Source organism: Odocoileus virginianus, chromosome 2, assembly GCF_023699985.2.
Source record: "Odocoileus virginianus isolate 20LAN1187 ecotype Illinois chromosome 2, Ovbor_1.2, whole genome shotgun sequence".
Classification (NCBI taxonomy): domain Eukaryota; kingdom Metazoa; phylum Chordata; class Mammalia; order Artiodactyla; family Cervidae; genus Odocoileus; species Odocoileus virginianus.
In genome coordinates, this window is record NC_069675.1 from 84,446,266 (window position 1) to 84,457,160 (window position 10,895).

Consider the following 10,895-nt stretch of genomic DNA (forward strand, 5'->3'; position numbering starts at 1 on the left):
GGGAGGGTAAGGATGGGGAACATATGTACCCCATGGCTGATTCATGTCAATGTATGGCAAAAACCACCACAATATTGCAAAGTAATTAGCTTCCAATTAAAGTAAAATAAAAAAAATAATATAGAAACCAGACAGAAAATGCAAGGGATTTTTCTGTGGTATACCCCAGCACTTGATTTTTAAGTTAACTATGCAATTAATATTCAATGTTATTTAACACCAGGAAAATTGACTTTGCTTGTTAGAGCGTAGACCGTGGGAGGGGGGTGGGGGTTAGAGTCATTCACAGATTTTAAACAAAATTACATCTGCCTGCTTGTATCGACAAGGAAGGTAACAGCAACAAAAAATCTACCTGTGGAAAAGTCCCGGGGAATCCAGTGAGATCCTAAATAAGTCCTGTGTGTATGTGTGCAAGTGTGTGTTAGTCACTCAATCGTGGCCGACTCTGCGATCCCATACACTGTAGCTCACCAGACACCCCTCCATCCATGGATTCTCCAGGCAAGAATACTGGAGTGGGTTGCCATTTCCTTCTCCAGGGGCTCTTCCTAACCCAGGGATTGAGGTTGGATCTCCTGCATTGCAGGCAGGTTCTTTATCATCTGAGCCACCAGGGAAGCCCAGTCCAGTAATAAAAGACAAATATTTCTATTCGGTAAAAGCCAAGAATGGGTAGATACCAGGTAGGCTGCACCTGCTTTTCTTATCTAACCTTTTAAGAATGCTCTCACTAGTTTCCTGTTTATCCACACCCCCAGCTGACGAAGGAGCTTGTTCCTGTGGGAAGATACTGTTTGCAGCCCCTTCTCCAGTTCCCTGAACACAAGGCTCTGACGTTCCCTTTTTTTTCACATGATGGATTTACCCCCCCTTGGGAAGAAGGTCACGGAAACCTGGCTTGGGATGTATGATTGTCCTTGTTTTCAGTTACTGATTTAATACAATTAAATATATCAATGAAACCCTAGTCATTTCTCGACGGTACTTTTTGCAAGGGCTGTGCGCGCGCACACACACGTTCAGGAAAGTTAGTAAAGAAAAGAGAAGCTTGAGAACGTTCGAGCTGCAAGGCGAGCTGAGCATCCGCCACCTCGTCCCACTCCCTGCATCCGGGCTGGGAATCCAGCAGCAGCAGCAGCCGCCCGCCTGCAGGGGCCCGGCGCCCGGGCGGGGTAGGCAGAGCCCCGCGCCGCGGGCGGGACCCGGGCTTTGGGGGGAGATAGAACCGCGGGTAGGGAGGGCGCGCAGGTGCTGCGGGCGCGGGGGTGGGTGCAGCCTGCAGACGGGCGCCGCTGCCGCCGCCCCGCCCGCAGCCCTGGTCCCCCGCACCCCATCCCCTGCGTCCTGCGCCCCTGCGCCGCCTCCTAGATTCCCCCAACCCCCCCAGAAGAGCGGGGAGGAGCACCTCCGCCAACCGGGCAGGTGACGCTGGTGACCCTGGGCTAAGCCCTCTATGGGTCCCGCGGCGCCCGCCCCAAAGGGCCCAGAGGGACTGAATTCCTGGATACCTCGCTGTCCTTCTCGGGTAGCCAATTTCCTCTCTGGGGGGACCGGGAGGCCAGTGTCCCCGTGCTCGTGGTCAGCGAAGCTGCCACTGGGCCTGGTCAGCGACCTGCAGTCCTTCCAGGCAGCCAGGTGCGCCCTCTGCCTGATTCCCAGCGTGTCTGAGGAAGTCCGCAGGGGGGCTCCTGTGATACAGGTTTTCAAGGGCCTTCATGGCCACCTGGCGCCTGCGGTCACCTTGCTCATCTCAAAATAAGTTACCAAATAGCCCATGATCCAGGGCACAGCCTGGGCTAACAGCCCTGAGCTGGGACTGGTGAACTGCGCGGTTGAAGCTTCCTCTAGGAAGCCTAAGGGCCTGCCAGAGTCCACTGGTGTTGGAAGAACAGGGAATCTCAAAGATTTGCTACTTCACTGACAAAAGTAGCTTTCTCTGTGCGCCCTTCCCCCTCTTTGCTTTTGTTGTGAGTGAGGGTACAGATCCCCGGGAGTGGGGGGTGGGTGCTGGTGGAAGGGGCACCCCAGAGATGGGGCTGCAGGCTCCAGTGCTCTAGGAGCCTTTGAAGGGCTTCTGGGGGAGCTGGGCGGTTGAGTTTCAGAGACCAGACTGCTTTCATTTTTTTTGGTTGCCTTCATCAAGATACCTCATTCTTTGACATTTCCTGCCCAGAAACCTTTGAACCCTATTCTTTTTTGCTGATTGTGTGCTGTGCTCTGGGAAAGTTTTTTTTTTTTCCCAAGTCCCTTCTGTTTCTGAGCGCTGGGCGGAAGAGACCAGGGGAAGGGGGATGAAGTGGATGGTGGTCCCATTCTACCCTAGGTCAGAGACTCTGATACGGGGAGGGGCGCTAGGCCCAGAGTGACCCTCAAGATGTCAAGATTCCATCCCCGGGCCATGGTTCTGGGCAGGAAGAACCTGACCTAGTTTTAAAGAACTCAGGAAAAATATCCTGTGTCCTCCTAAGCCCACCACTGTTGTCTGAATACTTGTTAGTCAGTTGCCCTCTGACTTTTAGCTCCAAGCCGGTCTTTGTGAGTAAGCCTCTCACCGCCCTGGCCAAGGCCCCTGGAGGGGGCCTTCTGTGGAGCTTTGTCAATTAGGCCTCATTTAGTATCTGGGTCAAGATGGAAAAAAAAAACTTTTTCTGTTGAAGGGTTTCTCACGTGTCTTAGGTGAAGACAAGGTTTTTGGTGTTCAGTAAGAATGATAAACTGGTGCTGGTGATCAGACTGGGGGAAGTTTCTACCCTAATTAGGGTGCTCCCAGCTCCCTGGCTTTCCATGGACGCATCTGCTTGATTCTGGGTGGGTCCGCTCCAGGTCTGTCCTGGTGGCCTGTCATTGTGTGTTTCCAGCCTGGAGGTGGTGGCGCGGCTGAGCCTTTCCTGTGTCTATGTGAATGCAGTTTCCCTGGGGGACAGTTGACTCCACGCTTAGCTCCCTCGGGGTGACTTCCAGTCTTGGAATTGGTGGAGGCAAGGTGAGGGGTAGCCGCACCCAGAACCCCATCAGTGGGTCCTCTTTTGTGTGCTTTGGCCTGATTCTGCTTGGCCTCCACTGGCCAGATGTGTCTTGGAAAGGTGGTGCTGGGCTCTTGGGGGCCTTACCCGCAAATGACCCTAAAAAGACATAAGAGTCATTGCCTTCTGTGGTCCTGGTGGAGGAAGCAGCCTTCTTCCCCCTGCTATAGCCTGATTACTCAGTATTATGATTTGTTATCATACCAGGCATCCTGATGTTGGGCACCTTGGAGCGCCATATTGAATGGAAGAAAGATGGAATGCCCTTGGTGCGTGACAGCTGATGCATGGGTATGGTTGGGTGCTGCTGCCTTAGAAAGGGTTGCAGCTTTTGACAGATTGTTTAAAATTTGTCTAGTGACTGTTATGCTTCTCAAAATCCTCTTCCATTAAAACTCTTGTTTTCATCTCAGCATCCAAAGATGCCTGGTTCCAGTTCTTGAACATCTGTGTTCAGGAGTGTGCACTCAGGAGTTGGGTAGTCTGGGTTGGAATTCACTCCTTGCCAGTTGTGAGTTGTGTGACTGCAATGTCTCTGTGTCTTGGTTTCCTCAGTTGGCAATTGGGGATAATAATAGTGTCAGCTTCTTTGTAGGGTTGTTGTGAAGATCAAATGAGTTAGCATAAGTGAAAGGCTTGGAATCAAGTCTGTGGACTTGGCAGACAGCTTAGCTATTATTTTACTTTTGTGTTGTTTGGCTAAATCATTGATCTTAACCCAGCTCTTGGTGTGTGATTTGGAATTTTCTTGTTTAAACAGAGAGAGAATGAGAGAGAGAGGGGGAAAAATATAATTGACCTATTTCTGTTTTAGACCAAGTGGAAACCATTAGCTAATATATTTTCCTGAGTTCTCAGTTACTTAGTGGATTGATATTGGAATAGCTGGGCTAACTTCTTGTGAGTTTCTAGGTCTTCAGACAGTTTGGAATGGTGAGCTTGAGGAGAGTCCTGAAGGAACTGGATCTGAACACTGGTAAACTGCTAACCCTGGCCAGGACTCCATGGACGAGGACCTGTTCCAGCAGGTGTTGGTCTGGACATGATCAGAGGTACGTCCTAGTTTGTAGAAAATGCAGTTTCAGGAGATTATTGGTCATGATAGCCCTAGGTCTTATGAATGTGAAAAATGAGAAAGTGTGGTGGTTGTGTCAGTTTGATGACTCAGTACCAGTATCTGAAAGCAGCACACCTTGTTAAGGGGAAATTTCTGGACTACACCAGAGGCTGGGCAAAGGCTCACTGTCTGTTCCTGAGCAGCATGAATGCTGGGCGGCAAGTCAGGCTGGGACATGTCCCGCACACGTGGGAGCCCCATGCGGCCGCCCCTCTTCGCCCCTGGAATCCCCTCTCTGGCTGGATGCATCCTTGGGTGTCATTCCTGCGGGTGTGCTCCTACTTCAAGTCTTTCTACTCCAGGAAGCCCCTCTGACAATGATTCTGAACCAAGAGCTCTGGAGAGTCGGCTTGGGGGCCTGCATTTTTAGTACCTGGATGAGTCGCTGGAGCAGGTGCTGACTCAGGGTAGAAGCCCCTGTTGGTACCACGTCCATAATGAGCTGTAACTCCGAGCAGTTGCACGACAGACTCAGTAAGACAAAGGGGCTTGAGTTGTTTTTGTAGAAGTGGAAACAAGCTTGCCCTGAGTCATTCATACCCTTGCCAAACTGCTTTTGTTAGCAATCATTCACGTTTCCTAGATCATCTTTTACTTGTGGGCTTTTCTCAAGCACATCTGCCTCCATGTGGTCTGTGCAGTGATCAAAATTATTACCTGGTGCCTCCTCACTAATCTCTGCCAGGTGGTAAATTCAGAAAGATGCCCAGTGAAAATGTCACAAAGCTTAAGAACATTATTAATGATGATACAGAAGAGAAAAGGTTAAAAATGGCTGCTATGTATTATTTATTTTTTTGAAGTACAGTTGATTTACAATTTTGCGTTCGTTTCAGGTATGCAGCAAAATGATTCAGTTACATGCTCCTGCTTGGTTGCTCAGTTCTGTTGGACTCCTTGCAACATTTTGGACTGTAGCCCACCAAGCTCTTCTGTCCAAGGGATTTCCCAGGCAAATACTGGATTTCCTCCTCCAGGGAATCTTCCCGACCCCAGGGATTGAACCAGCATCTCCTGCATTGCAAGTGGATTCTTTACCCTCTGAGCCATCAGGGAAGCCCGTGTGTGTGTGTGTGTGTGTGTGTGTGTGTGTGTGTGTGTGTATTCCTTTTTAGGTTCTTTTGCATTATAGGTTAGCACAAGCTATATAGTTCCCTGTGATATACAGTAGGTCCTTATTGTTTGTCTCTTTTATATATAGTAGTGTGTATTTGTTAAGTTCACTCACTCAGTTGTGTCCAACTTTTTGTGACCTTGTGGACTGCAGCACACCAGGCTTCCCTGTCCATCACCAGCTCCTGGAGCTTGCTCAAACTCATGTCCATCCAGTTGGTGATGCCATCCAACCATCTCATCCTCTGTCATCCCCCTTTCCTCCCGCCTTCAATCTTTCCCAGCATCAGGGTCTTTTCCAATGAGTCAGTTCTTTGCATCCGGTGGCCAAAGTATTGGAGTTTCAGCTTCAGCCTCAGGCCTTCCAATGAATATTCAGGACTGATCTCCTTTAGGGTGGACTGGTTGGATCTCCTTGCAGTCCGAGGGCTGTCTTTGTTAATGGCTGCTATTTATTGTACAGAAACTGTACACACGTACTTGGTAAGGGCTGATCTCCCCTATCTGCAATCTTTATAAGTAGATGTCTGCCTGTCTGGACAGATAAGGACAATGAAGCTTAGAGAGGATGTGCTTTTCTTGTGGCAGATTCTGAGTAAGAGGAAATGCTGCTGACACGCCATTAGGAGGTTGGCTTTACCCAGGGAGGGGCAATGGCGAGTGCTGTTCTCCAACGACTCTTGCACGTCTTGAGCTCCTCTTTGTGGCTGGTGTCTTGAGCCTACCAGGATCTGGGGGCGAGATCCAGATAGTGGGTCCCTGGCAATGGACCACATGAGCACTCAAGTCATGGGCACCTTGATCATGGTGAGGTCGAGTGATATGTGAGTTGTCAGTTTTCATTGCTGTTCGCATGTGACTCCTAGTCTGGAAAGCTCAGGGCAGGTGTAGCACAGCAAGGTATGTGCATGCTAAGTTGCTTCAGTCATGTCCAACTTGTGTGGCCCTCTGGACTGTAGCCCGTCCGGCTCCTCTGCCCACGAGATTCTCCAGGAAAGAAGACTGGAGTAGGTTGCCATTTCCTACTCCAGGAGATCTTCCCGACCCTGGGATCAAACCCACATCTTTGATGTCTCCTGCATTGGCCATCAGTTCTTTACCGTTAGCGCCACCTGAGGAACCCAGCACAGCAAGGTGGGGAGTTCAGTTCTTGGCAGAACTCAGGGTGTGAGCAACAAACATGAGCTCAGAGCAAATTTCTGTTCTATGTTGCCCTGAGATTAAATAAAGGTTCTAGAGTTTGAAGAAGGGCAGAAAAGATCTGAGGTGTTGCCCAGGGCTCTGTCTTTTCCCACAAACCCCTCTTCAGTGCTGAGTCCTTGGTTGGAGTGCATGGTGGTGGGGGTCCCTATGGAAACCTCAGATGTGTTTGAGAACTCCCGGAGGAGAGACTTGTCATCCTCGTCATCCCTCAAATGCCCTCAGTAGGACCTGGGGAAGCCGCCTTAACCCAGACTCTCTCTGGTCCCATCAGCTGTAATAGTTTTATCATGTTTTTGGGTGGACAGGCATCCTCACAAAGCCTTGCCTCCCCGTCTTGAGCCTGTAGGACAAGCAACAGGCCAGAATGTTGACTTCAGGGCCCAGGGAAGCCTCGGGGCCACTGAACCTGAAGAGGGCCCACAACTGGGACATGGAGGAAGGAGGGTGACCTCCTTGAACAAGCTTGAGCTGACACCAGGAGACTGGATGGGAGGGACTCTTTTGTGGACACCCAGGTGTATCCACTGGTGGATGGTGGTGCCCAGGCTCAGAGGCACTCATGCCCTTATCCACCTCATCATCACTGCAGGGCTTTGATGTGAGCCTGTGAAGGAAGAGACAAGACTCTGAAATTAAATTTGGTCATAAAGAGAAACACACTGTATATCTTAAACTTTCAAGCCTGCAGGCCAAGAGTTGCAGCCATCGTCCCAGTGAACCAGTGATGACTCTGGTCGGATGATGCTGGCGAGGAGAGTGCTTGGCTGTGTTCAGATTTCAGGCCCATCTTAGTGAGAGCACTTCAAGGTCATGGGGTGAGGGGTCACAGCCGGTAGGAAGCCTGGTGTTTCAGTTCTGACCTTGACCTTTGCTCAGTGCATGACCTCAGCCATTGATTCACCTCTCTGGACCCTCAATTTTTTATTTATAAACTAATATTGGGTTAAATTATCTCTGATGTCCCTTAGTGGTCCAGTGCTGTGAGGTCAGAAAAGAAGACTCAGATCCTAAATTCATTTCAAATGGGGAAAGGAAGAAACCACCTGAGTTCCTTCTTACTCCCTGACTTCTGTTATCAAGAAGTTCACCATCTTTTCATTTTTCTCCTATTTTATGCTCACTTTTTATGTAGCCTTGTAAGCAGCCACTTAAAATTATGTGGACAAGGTTGACTTGGTCCCATTCTGTCCCTTGGCTCACTGGTGACATTTCTCCTAGGTGACTGCCTAGGAATTCCAGATGTTTGCCTTGTTCCTTGGTTCTCCAGTAGCCTTCATTTGGTCTTAAAATAGGCACATGCTTTATCATGTGCTGACCTACTAATGTGAAGAAATCCCCAATGTCAGTGATTTAAAAGGGAGCCCCAGGAAGATCACTGTGTTCTTGACCCTGATGACAGCAATTAAGTCTGCAGCCTTCCTCATGTGGATGTCTGTCCTTGGATGTGAGATTTAAAAGAACCATGGAACCAGCGAGACCAAAACAGAGTGTCTTCGGTACATGTTATTCCCCAAAGAGGAATATCTAAATCAGAAAATGTATGAATTCTAGCATTTCATATTTTAACTAATGATCTAATTGTGGAATAGTATATTTATTTAGTTCCAATGAACGAATGAATAAAGATGAAGAGAAATAGTTAAACCTGTATATGGTGGGCATCTTTCTATGCATGTCCTACAGATAATAATCCACAGTTCAATGATACAAAAAGTGACTTTGTAGAAACAAGAGTCCTTTTTCTTGTGTCTGGAGGCAGTGTTAGGTGCCCATCTTCATGTTTCTTTGGCACCCTCAACTCACCTCTTATAAAGCATTTCTCACCCTTTCCTGTGATTTCTGTTAATGAGTCTTCTTTCCACACTGGACTGTGACCTTTAAGAGAGCAACTGTATGATTTACTATTTTCTACAGAGGAGCCTGGTGGGCTGCAGTCCATGGGCTGCACAAAGAGTCAGATATGACTGAGCATGCTTGCATCAGTACCTGACAACTGTTGAGTGGCTGAAAGGATGAGTGGATGGGTGATGGGTGAGGAGTAGAGATGGTGAGCAGAAATGTGTCACTGTTATTTGGACAATGAATGAATATCAAGTGATAATGTGAAATTAAAATGATGCAAGTGAGCTCTTTGACCAAGTAGAAGCCACCCCTAGAACATCCCTGATTTCACGCAAATTTTAAAGACGGTGAAGAAAATTCATCATGTAAACAACCCACTTGTCCATGAACACTAAGGCATATTTATCAATTACCAAGTTGATCCATGAAATGATTTTGGAAGTCAAGGTTGGTTCATATAAAATAGGTGACCGATTATAAGGAGGATGTCTAATTTGAAACTCTGTTATGCTTGTTTCCAAAAGATAAAGCTCATTATATTATATATTTAATAATAATTATATATAGCTTAATTATACTTTAGAATCACCTGGGAAGGTTAAAAAAATCTTGGTTTTCAGGCTGTGCCCCAGACATTGTCTCATACTCCCTGAGGGTGGAGTCCGGCATCCATAGCATTTAAAGCTTCCCAGGTAGTTCCAGTGGGCAGCATCATGTCTTACCTGGACCACAACACATATGGGGACACTGGACTATAAATTGGAAGTAGAAGCTGGCCCCCATAGAGCAAGAACTTGGTTCAGAGCTTAAAAGTGGATACTTTGAAAAAGTATCTTCAGTGAATAATAATTTTAAAACTTAGGCACACCAAAAATAGAGTGGAAACACTCTCTAAATCAATTTTATTGTTTTAAATTCATTGTTAACTCTTGTGTGCATGCTCAGTCATGTCTGACTCTTTGCATCCCCATGGACTGTAGTCCACCAGGCTCCTCTGTCCATGGGATTATCCCAGCAAGAATACTGGAGTGGATTGCCATTTTCTCCTCCAGGGGATCTTTGCAACCCAGGGATCAAACCTGCATCTCCTGCCACTCCTGCATTGACAGGCAGATTTCTTTACCCCTGAGCCACCTGGGATGTCCATCATTGTTAATTAAAACTATTGTTTTATACCCAGCATAATTGGATTTCATGCCCTAGATGAAGCTTTCTCTGTGCTTGGAAGGGTGAAGACATTTCTAGTGCAGTGTTGATGTGGGTATGAGAGGGCAGGGGTTTCCTGGCCAAGCTGCCACTCACTCTGGAAGCCACCATCTCAAATGCCACAGGTGCAGCAGGGCCAAGTCTTTTAATACCACTTCCACTCTGGGGAATTAAATTCATCCCAGTGAAAAGGGATTCATAAATCCTGGCCCTGCCTTCCAAACGGCAGCCTGATTCCACCAGGGTGATAAATTGCTCCTATCAAAACAGACAGCAAGTCTCCCTGGGAAATAATGGGTTCCAACACACCAAGTGGAACATCTTTAGCTCTTATGAACCAGGGACTCGTGATGAAAAATCAAGTCTTGGGAAATCAGTGACTCTGTGTGTGTGCTTGAACTTCTTTTAACCTCTCTTATAAACTGTTGGAGATATGGAAGAACAGATGAAAAGGCTAATGTGATTAACTTTATTTAAAAAAAATTTTTTTATTGGAGAATAGTTGATTTGCAATGCTGTGTTAGTTTCTGTTGTACGGCAAAGTGAATCATTTATGCATATACATAAATCCCCTCTTTTAAAAGATTCCTTCCCCATGTAGATCATTATAGAGCATTGAGTAGAGTTCCCTGTGCTCAATTGTATGTCCTTATTAGTCATCTCTTTTATATATAATATTGTGTGTATGTCAGTTCCAATCTCCCAATTTATCCCTCCCCTCCTTGTCCCCTGGTAAGCATAAATTTGTTTCCTACATCTGTGCCTCTATTTCTGTTTTGTAAATAAGTTCATTTGTATCCTTTTTTTTTTTTTAAGATTCCGCATATAAGCAACATCATATTTGTCTTTGACTTACTTCACTCAGTATGAGGCAGTCTACAGGTTCAATGATTAACTTTAAATGAAAGAGAAATTCCATTATAAAAGTGTCCCCAGAGCACATTTGTTTGAGGGTTGGGCTGGTCTCCGAAAGATGTGTGTGGTTATCTCTTGCAGAGTCTGGCAGGATTCCTGGGTGGGGATGCGGCCTGTCCGGGAGCAGTGATTTACTGCAGGCTGAGTGCGAGGCACTCCTGGTGGGGAGAGGTCTTCCTGCCACCCCGCCCCAATTCCTTACAATTCTCACGTTCCTGGGGGTGAAGTCAGAGGCCCTCGGTGAAAAGGCAAATGTTATCTGGACAGAAAAACCCATTAAACACTTGCCAGCTAGTAACTAATTGTTATCTTAAATCGTTTTCCCCAAATAGTCACCTGGCTTCTCTAAGATGTCCTAGAAAAACATGGAAGGACAGAAGGGTGAGGTCACTCGTCTTTTCCCTATTTCCTGACATGTTATCTCCTGCAGACCCTCAGTCTTGTCCCGCTAACACACCAGCGTCTTCCCCAAA

The 10,895-nt window shown here is 47.3% G+C and overlaps 1 long non-coding RNA gene across 1 annotated transcript; it reads left to right on the forward strand.

Moving 5' to 3' along the window:
* Nucleotides 1-1,059: 1,059 nt before the first annotated feature.
* LOC139030174 (uncharacterized) lies at nucleotides 1,060-10,263 on the forward strand. The gene is made up of 3 exons (XR_011482458.1): nucleotides 1,060-1,175; nucleotides 3,939-4,078; nucleotides 4,980-10,263. It is a non-coding gene; the product is annotated as an uncharacterized lncRNA (long non-coding RNA).
* Nucleotides 10,264-10,895: the final 632 nt, after the last annotated feature.